Raw genomic sequence first — 12947 nt, forward strand, 5'->3', positions numbered from 1 at the left:
CAGCGGCTGCTGCCCTGGGAAGGAGCCCTGAGGGACCAAGGGCCGCTCATGGCCTTGCACTCACGGGGTCCTGGGTGAGAACTCTCCCTGTCCCGGCGCAGTGAGCCCGGGGAAAGGCAGCAGTGAAACGCCCGGGCAAAGCTGGGACCAAGGCATGGGCACCCCGGGATCTGCTGAGGGACAGCCCCAGAGCCCCACCTCTGCCCGGTGGGCACCCACAGGGCCCGTGCTCCAGGCGCTCTGGGCTGAAAAAGAAAAATCCCTGTCCCAGGAGGGTGGAGGCAGCTCCACTGCAGTCACAGGGACTACAGGGTCAGTGCCAAGTGCCATTAGTGGGATGGAGACTCACAGAATGGAAAGGACTCAAAGCTAAAGGGCCAGATCTGGAGGCCCACATAGGATCTACAGGAATCATTAGGTCTGGTATTTAAATGCCCCAGTTGAAGTTGGATATTAAGTGGAAAGCATAAACCCCCTGTGGTATGTCCCAAGGGTTATATTAACAGAAATATTCCTGCAATTGCCAAACTCACTCCCTGGGTAAAAGCAGCTGCTGTGTTTGCAGGTCTGATATTTGATACCTGGAGTTCCATCCATCCTTGAGGGCCTCAGCACCAGCATCGGTTTCAGGAAATTCCTTCTTCCTGCACTGAGCTGAGTTTTTGCAGCAGGGGAGGGACGTGAAACAGTTTTGAACAATAACAAAGTAGGTGATTTTTCCTCTTCCTGTACAGATCTCCAGCCCTGCAAGCAGCCTGGATAAAGGCGTTACTTTTAGCAGGAGTGTGGTGGAATTGTGCCAGGCTGGATTTGTACATGGAGGGGAGGGATGAACTGATCCCCAGGACAGGGAACTGACACCTGCTGAGGATGCTGCTCCTGCTGTTATCAACCCCATTGTGATCATTTGAGCCCAAGGCGTGGAATGAAACCTGTGTGGGTGTGCCCTGAAAGGAAAGAAAGGCAAAAGCACTCTGGCAAGAAAGGACCAGAGGATTGAGAGAGGGTCAGAGGTGGAAGAAGGGGAAAAACCCACAAATAACACTGATATAATTGTTTTTCCAAAGAAGGATACCTAGTGTAATGTGTGACTGAAAAACAAGTGGGCTATAAGAAAGCACTAAACTGTGTTTAGGGAATTTGGCTGATGTATTAAGTTTTAGCTTTCATATTTTCCACATTCTGTACTGCATTAGTATATAGCTCTAAATTTCATCTGGAGTGTCAGGGAGTTCTCACAGTTTAGTTAGACAAAACAAGGACACCGCTGCAGCTTCAGGCCCTAAAAGCGTAAACAACAGGGAATTGAGGAGAGCAAACTGGGAGGATGGGACTGCATAACCTGGAGCTGGAATTGGATAATTAACCCCAATATGGAAATGAACCAAAATTTATAAAAGTGTGAGAACTCATGGTTTGCCAGCTGTCTTGGGTGTACCCTCAGCAGGGTTCTTGTACTGCCCAGGGTGTATCCTTTGAAGGCCTTTTAAATTAATATCTCCTTTATTCCTTTAACACTGTCTAGCTCTGTTCTGGGTGGCCTCTCAAGGCATCATGGCCATCCCCACAGCAGAGTGGGGAGTGATCACAAAATGGGTACCTGTGAGCTGGGTGATGGACACCAAGGGCAAACATACACCAAGGTGTGCAATGTGATTTTAAAGATAAGTCTTCTCTTTCATGTTTTGATCCTCAGCAAGCCCAAATTCTTTGCTTAGTGCTTTCAAGCTGGTATATATTTGAAGAATCCAATCAATATTAAACTACTAATAATCCCCAAACTGTGCTCCAAGAGACCTGAAAGAACTTCTCTTCCTGTTCTTTTTTCTCATTTGTTTTATCTTAATTGCTTGGCCTAACCTCACTGAGCATGACCTTGGCTTTAGTGCTTTTAGCTGTGACCATCTCCTTAGTGAAGTGTTTGGTAAAGAAGACCACGATAGTCCTGGTAGTCTGAGACAGAAAAAACTGAAATGACAGAACCATGGAATGGTTTGGGTTGGAAGGGACCTTGAAGCTCATCTCATCCCATCCCCTGCCATGGGCAGGGACACCTTCCACTATCCCAGGCTGCTCCAAGCCCTGTCCAGCCTGGCCTTGGGCACTGCCAGGGATCCAGGGGCAGCCACAGCTGCTCTGGGCACCCTGTGCCAGGGCCTGCCCACCCTCACAGGGCAGAATTTCTTCCCAACACTGAGTTTCAATCTCTCCTCTTTTAGTTTAAACCATCCTCTGCCTAGTCCTGTCACTCTCTGCCCCTGAAAACCTTTGCAGCTGTTGATGTTCATGATCAGATAGGAGGGATCCCACCTGCAGTGGGCATGAGCTATTGGAGGATGAAAGAGATAAATAGTTACAATATTTTAGTTTCTTTTTATTCTTTTTTATTTAAGAAAAAAAACCCAGTTAGATGTTTTTTGGTTTTTTAAAAATAATCTATTGTGCTTTTCTCAGTTGGAAAAAAACACCAGCACTGCATGTCTAGTGGGACCTTTGCAAATCCAGATTTAGGAATACTTTTCCTGTAGGTTAAAAGAGAAAATAGATCAAATTAGATTTAATTCTTCCAATTGTTGCTATTGTATTACAAATACTTCAGTGTTCTCTTTTTTTCCTTTCTCAAAGCCTCCCATTTTAGACACCAGGTACACTGTAAGAATTTAATCTGCTCATTCAAAGCAATACATTTGGTTCTGTTGTTCCAAATTACTAAGGAGATCTTCAACTTTTGAGCAAAGTTTAATCTAAATTGTACAATGTATGGGAAAAAAAAGTGCCCACACTGATTTAAAAAAAATCATAATTTTTAAACTAGTTATAAAACTTTAAAGATTTGATTGATGTTTTTCAAATGCTCTGACCTGAAATAACACTTCCACTGCTCCAAGTGTCCTTCAGCTCTACCAGTGCTGTTGAGCAGTGGAGCAGGGCCTGGACTGCCAGTGGTACAGAATCACACAAGAGGGAATTTTATTTATCCCATTTTATTCTCTGTTAGAAACATTGCAGCACCACCACATGAGATGGGCCAGACCCCTTGCCAAAGCAGAAAATTCAGATGGTATTGCTGAGTGCAGTGAGCATTGTTTTCAGCTCAGCTGACAAAATCAGATTGGGCTGTGCTGTGGTGTTAAAGGTGCCCTGGTCCAGTTTCAGCTGCGGTTTTGACACGTTTAATTCCTGTCTCAGTGCCTGCTCTGACTTGGGCATCTGCAACCTGTGCTGGCACTGCCTCAGCCCCACTCCCCAGGCTGTGCTGGGTGTCTCATGTGGCATCAAGGGCAGGTTCAGGTTGGACATCAGGAAGGATTTTCCTCTCTGAAAAGTGATTAAACACTGTAAGGGGCCTCCCAGGGAGTCCCCATTCCTGGAAGTGTGCAAGGAAGGACTGGAAATGGCTCTCAGTGCTCCAGGCTGGTTGACAAGGTGGGGGTTGGTCACAACTTGGGCTTGATGGTCTTTGAGGTCTTTTCCAGCTCAATAATTGTGTGAGTCTGTGAAAAGGACATCACAGCAGTGATTCCACATGTTTGGAGATGAGTGTGCCTCAGTTTCCCTCAGTGTGCCCTCCCACAGCTGAGTACTATCAAGAATTCCCTCAGTCCTACAGATGCTGGTGCTGCTGCACACCCAAACCCCATTCCTTGGGACCTGAAATGCTTTTGATTTAGTTTAACTAAATGGTCATGTCAAGTCCAAGGGGCTATTGGGGCGTTCTTGCACACATTCTTTTTTCCTGCTGGAGACCAGTTCTGTGAGCAGCAGAGGTTTTTGTTTCTCCAGTGTGAGAGCCTGAATGAGAGATGTGGCACTCCAGGGGCTCTCCAAAATGCAGTTTATTGTATCCAAGAGGTTACAGCAGTGCAGGGTTGTGAGTGGCAGAGCTGTGCCTACAGCTGTCAGCTTCAGCTGCAGGCAGGCCTGGAGACCCTTAGTTTAGGTTATAAATGCATTATATACTTTTCTTTTGGTTACAATGCATTATATACTTTTCTTTGCTGAGCATCCTAATACAGCAGAACCAATCTATACCTTAACTTTTATCTGTAGTCTATCATAAGTACTATAATTACCATATTCATGTTACTGTTCTCCAGTCACTAAAAGTTAGTGCATTGCAGTTTAAGCTAGAAGTTGTTTTTCAGTTTTCTTGCAGTGGGAAATTCTGAGACCTTCTTCTACTTGCAACTTTGCTGCCTTGTTTGCCTCTGCTCTCTTTCTGCTTGGTAAAAACATCTTCTTGTTTGAGGAGGGTTTATCCTTTGCTCTAAGCCATAAAAACCCCTTCTAACTAACACACCCTTTGCCTCCTTGGTTATCCAGCAAGACTGGCTCAGCAATTCTTTTCTTCTATATCAAAACTTGCTTCCATCTCTATTCCTTCTCCAGACTCTACATTTAAAAATCTTTCTGCTAAGCACACATATCTGTGAGACTTTCTTGTCAAACTTAGATCCTTCCCAACACTCCAGGATTTCCCTGAGCCTGGTAATGCTGTCATGGCCCCAGGCACAGACTTTGGCTGCAATCTGTGTGTTCAGTGAATATGACACCTTCCAAAAATTCTGGCCTAGCTGTGTATCTGTGATACAGTCTCTGTGGCTGTGCTGTGGGCCTGGGGCTTCTCCAGCAGCTTGGATGAAACTTCTTTGAATGTACAACTCTGCAGCTCTTGCTTTCTGTTCTCTCTCAGAAGAATTGGATAAATAATGTGTGCACATTCACTTCTACCACTGAATTCCCAAAACCACAACATCCTTAACCCTGTGCCTGCCTGCTCTGATGGCAGGGACAGGGTTAAGGGATGGCCTGGGAGTTCCATGCACATTTCCCAGCACTCAGATGGACAGGGGCAGCCTGCTGCCTGCATTTCAGCCAGATACTGACTGAGGCAGCAGCTCCTCTCATCCCCAGCTCACAGCACACCCACCCAGGCGTGGGGATTGCTGAGGGCACGTGCATGGTGAGAGTGAAGCCATCAAACTGCACCACTCAGGGGACAGTGCTTCACCACAGCTCCATTGTTTCAGAGCTCAGGGTCATCTCCTCCTCCCCAAGTGCTGTTTCACACATCCATCCTCAGTCCTGGGCACTCACCCTGCTTTTAGACCTGGCTCCTTCCAGAAGTGTGGGGCCCCTCTGAGTGGATCAGCAGGGAGAGACACTCCCTTCCAAGTGAAGGTTGGTTCTTCTTCCAAAGAACCCAGCCCAGATGCCTGTGGGGACAATTCCCACACAGGAGCAGGGCAGCTGGGGAAGGGGGGCTGGCAGTGAGTTTGTGGGATTTCCTGCTCTTGTTTAAGCTGACCCCACAGCTACCAGCCTTACACCAGCCCACTGCAGGCTGGATCAGGGGGCACCTCAGCAGTGTGGGGACCCTGCTCCTCAGTGACAGATTGTATTCTCTGGCTCTGAAAGACCCTTTCTGTCTCTAATAGATTTGATTTTATTAATTATTTTAAATTTTAGATGGCAGGTCCTGGACATCACCTGGGATCAGGTGAAGGGATGTGTCCTGCTCCAGCAGCAGGAAGGAGCACACTCCAGCAGCCAGCTCCTTAACAGGGATTTCACTTTCTTGTAAGGAGAACTGCATAATCCAGGTGGGTGGGGATCCTCTGGTGTGCCCCAGGGGGGTGTGGGCAGGGCCCTGGGAAGGACAGGGATGTGCAGGTGAGGATGCTCCTGGGATGCACCTGAGAGTAGCAACAGCCCAGTGCACATCTGTGGGTTTTGGCTGCAGAGCAGGACGTTCATCTCCCCGCACAAATCTGCACATTTGTCCTGGTTTCAGCCAGGACAGGGTGAAATTTTTTCCCAGCAGCCATGAAAGGCAGAGCCTGGAGCCATGTGGGTGGGTGCAGGTTGTTATTCCATACCATGCACTTCACTGCCAGGGTGGGAAGGTGGCAATGAGGGGAGAAAGACATAATGACATTCCCTTTTGGTGGGGAAAAGCATGGTGTGGTTGGGAAGAGCTGTTGGGTATTGTGGTTCTCCGTGTAAATAAATAATGCCTTATACCTTGTGTTATTAATATTGTTGCTATTACTGGTCACTTTCTTATCTCATAGCTGTTTCCAGTAAATTGTTCTAAACTCATGATTTGCACCTTTTGTGCCTCCAATTCTCAATCCCATCCCCTCCCCAGAGCAGGAAGGTGGAGGGGAAGGGGGACAGTGAGAGGCATCTGGTTTGGGGAGTCTTGATGGAGACACTGAATCGGGGGATATAATTTCTAAACCTCAACAACCTTCTATGTCATCACACCGACCTGCACACTTTACCTCAAGTGCTGCATTGCAACAAACAGAGCAACAATTCAGGGAGAATGATTAATCCACTGACCTCAGGCCAAACCTTGATGGGAGGACATGGATTCTCCATAAGGGTTTTGGGAATGTTTGCTGGGTGCCAAGATAAATCTTCCATTTAGAACTGAAAACTATTCATAACTAGACAGCACTGAATTCATTCCTGTTTTAAACAGTCCTGATCCAGATGGGCTGGGAATCCTTAAATACAGGAATTACAAGGCAGAAGACAAAGCCAGAGTGGTTTGTAGGGAAGGCCTGCAGAACCCTGGCTGTGTGCAGTAGGTGTATCTCTAATTATGTGATTAAACCCTGTTTGTACCTGATCCTGCCCCCGCAGGGAGTGTCCAATTAAGTGGCAGGATGTGCCTGAGTTGCCAGAGTGGAACCCCAAAGGGCTGGGCTCTGTTTTTGTTTGTGAGGTTCTTTCAGTGCAGCGGTGTCTGCCCACAGATTACCATTTCATGAGCAAGATTAATATCAGCATTCTCTCCCTTGATCACTTGGCTTTGTAACCTCACCATGCTATTAGCCTGGCTTCTTGGAGGTAATCCTTAAATAAGTGCCTGGTTTAATGACCTTAAATACATTCTCTGCTTTTAAATCTTAGATTATTTGTTCATCCAAGTGTACTAATCCTGCTCCTGCAAGCCTAGACTTCACTACCTGCCCTATTTTTTTGTTCTCTGCAAGCCCACATTGCAGGGGCTGCTCACTTTAAATATTGCTTCAGCCCAGACTCTTTCAGTGCTGCTTTCCTGCCTTTCCTGCTGCTCTGTGGTACCAAACCTGCCATTTGTCAAAGCTGAAACAGCTTCTCTAGCAAGTACAGTTGTTTTTCATTTAGAATTCAAAGCCTCCTGAGGAACTCACCCACTGGGCCATGGCCTCTCTGTTTTGGGGTGCTGTGTCTGTGCTGGATATTGCCCCTGTCTCAAATGATCCCAGACTTTGGTACCTGAACCTGTACCCAGTTCAGTTTGTTACCTGGGAGTAAACTGTCCCTAGCCTACACATTTTGTCTTCTCCACACTAACTTTTGGTTTAGATACTGAAAATGTATCTTGTCTTGCCCAGCTAGAGGAATTGGTCTCTCTTTTAGGGCAATTAATTGGCTTTTTTGGGGAGGTACTCACCTGGAGAAGAGAAGGCTCTAGGGAGACCTTAGAGTTCCTTCCAGTGCCTAAAGGGGCTCCAGGAGAGCTGGAGAGGGACTTTGGACAAAGGCATGGAGTGCAAGGATGAGGGGGAATGACTTCCCACTGCCAGAGGGCAGGGATGGGTGGGATCCTGGGGAGAAATTCCTTCCTGTGAAGGTGGGGAGGCCCTGGCACAGGGTGCCCAGAGGAGCTGTGTCTGCTCCATCCCTGGAAGTGTCCCAGGCCAGGCTGGATGGGGCTTGGAGCACCCTGGGATAGTGGAAGGTGTCCCTACTCATGGCAGGGGTGAAAACAAGATCAGCTTTAAGGTCCTTTCCAACCCAGACCATTTAGTGATTCTTTTAGTGTGGGTTACCAAAATAACCCATCAAGCCAGCTCTCTCTTGGTGTGCAGCTTCCCCTCCCTGCTGCTCAGGCAGCAGCACCAGGGCCCAGCTCATTCCTGTTCCCAGAGCTGGGATGTCCCCAGCTGTACTGACTGTGAACACCTGGCAGAGGTGCAGTGAGTGAGTGTGGCAAGCAGGGCACATCCTGCAGGGCTTTGGGCTGGGGCAGAGGTACAGCTCTCCATGGCACCTTGTGGTGCTGTTTGGGATCTGTGCTGAGCACAGCACTGATCCCACAGGGATGATTCAGCTCCTGCTGAGTCAGGAGCTGTTCTGCCCCTCACCCTGAGCAACCAGCTTTGGGCCAGGGGTGCACAAGGAGCTGGGGGGACACAGCCAGGACAGCTGTCCTTTACTGACCACAGGGATATCCCAGACCTGTGATGCCATGCTCACCCTGAAACAGAGGGTGGGGGGATGGTGGGGTCTGGCCAGGCTTAGGACAGTTGGTGATGAGCAATTGCTTTCTTGTATCACTTGTTTTTCTTGGTTTCTATTTTCCTCTCTTTGTTAGTTTTCTCCCCTTACATTTTTTAAAAATTATTTTTCATTATTTACCTGTCTTCATGCCGACCCACCTGTTTTCTCACTTTCACCTTCCACTTCTCCTGCCATTACAACAAGGGGTTGTGTTGGTGCCTAGCTGCCAGCTGGGGTTAAAGCACAACACATCCACAGTCCAGACTCCTCCATGTGTGATGGCCAGGCAGCAGAGGCTGGCGGAAGTGTCACAGACCTGACTTGGTTCTTGCTACCCAAAGTGTCACAGACACAGAAAAATCCTTTCTTTAGGATTCTTCCCTCTTCTGGGAAGCTGAGGCCCCAGAGAAAGAATGTAAACAATGGTTATCTGCTGCTGTGGAATGCAACAGGTGCATCTGTGATTGGCCCATGTTGGATGTGTACAATTAAGGGCCAATCAAAGACTGAGCTCTCTCTGGGACAGAATCAGAGAGAGCTCCTTTGTTTATTCATTCCTATTCTATTCTTAGCATAGCAAGCTTCTGAACTTTTCTCTCTATTCCTCTTAGTATAGTCTTACTGTGATATATATCATAAATCAATAAATCCAGTCTTCTGATCATGGAGTCAAGATTCTCATCTCTCTGTTCACCCCTGCAACCCTTGCAAGCCCGGCAACACCCAAAGTGCACACAGGGTGGCTGTACTGAGAATCCTGTGCAGTGCTGAGCAGTAAAGCAGGTAGGAACAGAAACTGCTCAGTCCACTGGCTCAGATTTGAAACCCTCTGGGAATTCATAGTGACACTGATGGATTAGAGCAGGGCACCAGGACAGAGCTGAGCATTCATGCCCCCATTAGCCCTGAGGAGCTGAAGCACTGCAGGCACTGACCTGGCTGGAGAGCTCCAGTGCCCTGCCCAGGGGTTCATGGACAAGGCAGAGGTGCTCTGCAGTGCTCTGCAGCACAACCAGTGCTCCCAGTCCTGCACATGGAACAGCCTCTTTTCACTGCCCTCTGTGCCAAGACCAATTTCACATCAGCTTAGCTGGATCAGCAGCACAAATGAATTGTCTGTGAAAGCAGGGAAGGGGTGCCAAGGAGTGAGCCAGAGGGTCCCAGTAAACTGCACTTCATGTTGTGCTGCCCTGAGTTTGTGCAGCACTGGGCACTGTGGCATCACCTCTCCAAAACCAGGAGCTGTGTCTGGGGTACCATCCAGCTACACACAAGACATTCCCTTTTGGTGCCAGCATACTGGGATCCCAACAGAAATCCCATATCCTAGCAGGGGCCTCGAGGAAAGGGATGGAACCAGATCCCCCCGAGCAGTGCTGGCACCAGAGCCAGGCTGGAACACCAGTGGCTGCAGCAGGGACTGAGCTGGTGAGGGCACAGAGCCCCCAGATCGCTGCTGAGGCACAGCCACAGTCCTCACATTTTGGTGGTCCAGAGCTTTATTCTGAATAAAGAATCCAAGCCTCTGAATGCAGCAGCAGCTCCAACAGAACTCCCTGGGCCCGTGGTTGCTGCTCCTTTAACCCCGGGGAGAGGGCAGGGAAGGGGCAGGGAGCCACCAAGCAGGGACAGGAGGGGAGGGACAAAGGGACAAAGGACACCTGGATGGCCCAATGCCCCCCTGGGGTACAGGGCATCCTTTGAATCTGCCAATCACTCAATGCCCTTCTGGAATTCCAGAACTGACAGACAGTGTTGGGAGGGGAAAGGAGAGGTGACTGACACACCTGGGAGGGAATGATCAGGGGAGGGACCCGGGGTTCTGAGATAAACCCTGAAATCACACCACAACACTAGCCTTTTTTGGTGCCAGTCCCTTGGACATGCCATGGCATGGCAGAGAGAACCAAGTCCTCCAAGAGAACAGGAAAGAACGAGGCAACAAGTTCTTGAGGCCATGTCCTCATGTTCCACTGCCAGCTATTCCAAATTACCCAGCGATTGTGCAACGAGCCGTGCTCTGGCTCTTTGCCACGGACAGCATTCCAGGCAGCGTGCAGAGCCAGCTGCTTCGGGAGGGGAAGGATACCTGTGCTGACACGGCTTTGCTCATTTTCCCTTGCTCTCAGGGCATCTCCTCCAGCTGGGCTGGAACAATGGCACAGGGTACTCGGGGTAGGGAGCAGATGGAGCGCTCTGCCTCTGCACGCACAGCGATTACAGCAACTGTCAGCTCCCCGCAGGGAGCCCAGAGCCTCGGCAAGATAAGGAACATGAAAGGGGGGCAGAGCCCAGCTGGGCATACACACACCCTGCTGCTTCCCCAGCGAGGAGAGGCGGGCACAAACACACCCACAAGGAATCTTCCCAGCGCAGCTCTGCCCCGGGGACGCTCGGATCCCATCAACACAAATTACCCTGAAAGGTTTGTGAAGGACAGACCCGCCGGCAGCTCTGCCCTGTCCTGCCACAGACAGCCGGGGCTGCTGGAAACACGCGGCTCTGGCTCTGTGCTTCGGCCTCCCGGGCGCCTGCTGTGGCAGCACATGCCCCACTGCATTCCTGGGCTCTGCATTTCTGTCCCACTGCATTCCTGGGCTCTGCATTCCTGGGCTCTGCATTTCTGTCCCACTGCATTTCTGGGCTCTGCATTCCTGGGCTCTGCATTTCTGTCCGGCTGCATTCCTGGGCTCTGCATTCCTGGGCTCTGCATTTCTGTCCAGCTGCATTTCTGTCCCACTGCATTCCTGGGCTCTGCGTTTCTGTCCAGCTGCATTTCTGGGCTCTGCACTTCTGTCTGGCTGCATTTCTGCCCGGCTGCATTTCTTGTCTCCAAACCTGCCCCGGGCTGTCCCGCCCAGCTCAGCCCACACAGTGGCTGAGAGGCAGGTGCCCTTCCCTCCCTGGCAGGGTTTCTCCAGGCAGAAGGTGTATCTGACTAGTTCATGTCTCTGTTTATGTCTTACGCCCCCAGGAAATGGCCCTGGGATGCTCAAGGGACAGATCCTCCTCCTCCAGGTGCTCCCACCCCTGCAGCTCTCCCAGTGTTCCATATGCAGCGCTTCAAAAGCCAAAGTGCAGCAACCACTGGGATGGACTGTGCCACACTCGATTCAGTTTTAGAAAAGATGCAAAACCCACTTTTTCCAGAGCTGCTTCCACCTCTCAGAGGATGGAAGTGTTATCTCAGCAACCCTGGAACCTGCTCACTCTTCCTCAGGGGTCACACAAAGGGAGCCAAGCACTCGATTTTCACTCTGTGTAAGATTGGGTCATTTTCAGGTGCTGGGGCACTCACCCCACAGCACACTCCTGTGAAAATTGCCTTCTCTCCCCCATTCAGCCCCACAGGCTCACCTGGATTGCTGGGCTGCCATTTCCCTCTTCTCTGTACTGAGGGGCCCAGCTGGGCTCATACCAAAGCTGCACTGGAGGGACCTGGCTGCCTCACAACTCAGCACTCAAGTATTTATGCTGAAATGCATAAAAGTGTTGGTTGAAAGAGAACAAAGCTGGCTTTGATAAAAGCCCTCATGCTCCCTCTGCATTTTTATGGCCAGTTCCACTCATCTGCTGTGGTTTCCTTTTGTGTCCCCAGCCAGCTTCAAAATACTTGGTGGGTTTTTGGCAAAATACTTGGTGGTTTAGTGTTTCTTTGATTCTGGAGTTTGGCCTGTATTAACCTGACTCTGTGGGAGGCAGGGACGCTTTCCCTGCACCAGTTGTCCAAGGACTCTGAAGCTATTTCATCTCAATTGTTTCCTTTCCTCCTACTTATGTTCCTGCCAGGGAGTGCAATGTCAGATATGTAAAATTACCTTCAGGGAAATTCATAACACATTTCAGAAATCCCTGTTCCCCCACCAGCTCCCTGCAGAACTGCCTGTGCTGATGGGGCAGTCTCTGCTCACACAGAGGTTCAGGGAATGCAGCAAGGTGAGCTGTGCAGGACAGAGAACACCACAACCACCTCCCTGGCCAAGCTGGCCCTGCTTTCATCAGCCACAGCTCTTCTCTGAGCTCTGCTGAGCTATTCCCCTCCACACCTGCAGGCACAGGTCCCACAGACACAGAGATCTCACTTCATCCCTGCTGGGCTCCTCTTTGAGGCCTCAGCTGGATGGGAGAGCCTTGGGACACAGCAGGGAGCAAACAGCAAAGTTCTTCAAGCTGCTGCTTCAGAGTCCACATTGTCAATACTGCCCTGGTGAGGATTCCCTCAGTCAGAAGGGAGGAATCAAGGAGAGGCCTCAGGTCCTGGTAGGCCCAGACACCCAGGTTTGCTGACTTGCAGAGTTAGGAAAGAGGGAGCCTTGAATCCCAGCCTCTGCTCCATGCACCACTTACCTGGTTCAGTGAAATGTAACTCATTTAGGGAAGGAAGAGTGTGATTGTGACCTCTGTGCAAGGCATGACTTGTGGCAGCTCCCCAGGACAGCTCAGCTGATCTCACAGCCTGCAGCTGCCAAAAAGGAGCAAAGGCCTCCATCCTACCAGTGCCCCTGGAGCATCCCACAGGCTGCATGTGCCAACCCAGCAGCCAAGAAAGGAAAATTTAGCCTAAGTTATCAAACTGAACACACAAAGGGCTCAACAGCTGCTCCAGTGGGAGGTTTGGGAGGGAATGGGAGCAGAGAGGTGAAGCTACAGGAGGTGCCAATGCCAGA

This window comes from Melozone crissalis, unplaced genomic scaffold (assembly GCF_028551555.1).
Source record: "Melozone crissalis strain CALT ecotype California unplaced genomic scaffold, PUWL_Pcris_2 ptg000086l_1, whole genome shotgun sequence".
Taxonomy (NCBI): domain Eukaryota; kingdom Metazoa; phylum Chordata; class Aves; order Passeriformes; family Passerellidae; genus Melozone; species Melozone crissalis.